Source organism: Arachis duranensis, chromosome 6, assembly GCF_000817695.3.
Source record: "Arachis duranensis cultivar V14167 chromosome 6, aradu.V14167.gnm2.J7QH, whole genome shotgun sequence".
NCBI lineage: Eukaryota > Viridiplantae > Streptophyta > Magnoliopsida > Fabales > Fabaceae > Arachis > Arachis duranensis.
Genome location: NC_029777.3, coordinates 5216670 through 5218113, shown reverse-complemented (window position 1 = coordinate 5218113; position 1444 = coordinate 5216670).

Here is a 1444-nt window from a genome sequence, read left to right as displayed (position 1 = left end):
TCACTAGCAATTTTTAAAAATTATAAATTATTCTTTGTTTAGGTTGTTCACTATTTTTTTAATTTTTTAATAACAATAATAATTCTATTTAAATAATAATTAAAAATATACTTTTATCATCTTTTGGACTAAATGCAAATTAGTTTTATCACTTAGGATTTATAACTAAGTGCGTATTAGTTTTCACGTAATAATAATAATAATTAATAATTATTCAATTAGTTTTTGTGTAAAAATAATAATTTTGTTTACATTATATCATTTTTTAGTTAGTTGTTAGGATTTATATTTTAAACTCAAATCAATGTCAATTAGGTTTTAAAAAATTTTAGCTATGTGCCAATTATAAAAATACGAATTAGATATGTATAGTATTATACTTCTCTTGCTTAGTACAATTAATTACTTCTTTTAAATTTTTTCTATCTTTTTTCAATGATGATTTGTGTTCACAAAATTGTTGAGATTAATCCTAAAGTTGATAATTTGTGTATACGTATTCATGTTCTCTATTGTCATCTTGTGTCTCAATTGTTTAGTACAATCAATTACTTCCTTTATATTTGTCTTATTTAAAATTTTTCTATTTTTTTAAATGGAAGTTGGTATTCACAAAATTATTGAACTACGTTTAAGAATTTGTGTGTATATATACGAGTGATAAGATTATGAATAGTTGAACACGACCGAGCTAAAAAAAATTCTCTATTGCTATACTCTATTGAGATGGTTTGTCTCGATGAAGATGTGAATTTTTTGTCATTTTTTTAATTAATGTTAAATTTGTATTATTGTTATTTTAAATGTGTTTATTTATCATTTTTATTTGTTCTTTGATTTTTGTGGGTCAATTCTAGGGAGAAAATATACACACCTCGATTAAGAAGACTTTTGTATCTCGATTCATGAATTTGCTAAGAAAATGAATAGTTCTGTGAGTTTAAATCAATGTATTGATGTGCGGAGACTTTCGGAATCGTCAAGTATCCCACGATATAGATTTAGCTTTGTGAGTTTTGATACTCTCAATGCTCCTGAATTCAATTACACCTATTTAGCTGGTAAGTTTATTATTTAAAAAAAATATTTAATGATAAATTTATTTAACTCATTAATAATTTTGGCTGAATTTTTTTAACTAATTTATTGACAATAAATATTTTTTATTTTAATAAATTTTAAATAATATTGGATATCTTGTTGAAATTGGGGATGAGATCACTCTTAAAAAAAAATAGCAAATCTAGTACGTACAATATTATTGAATTAGAAGTTGATGATGAATTATTAATTATTATTTTTTAAATATAAATACTTACACATAATAGACGAGTAAAACAAAATCTAAAAGTTTTAATATTAACTTTAATTTAAATTTATTTGTTTTAGTATTTTATATTTAAATTATTATTTTAACTTTATTTTGTGATAAATATTTTTATAA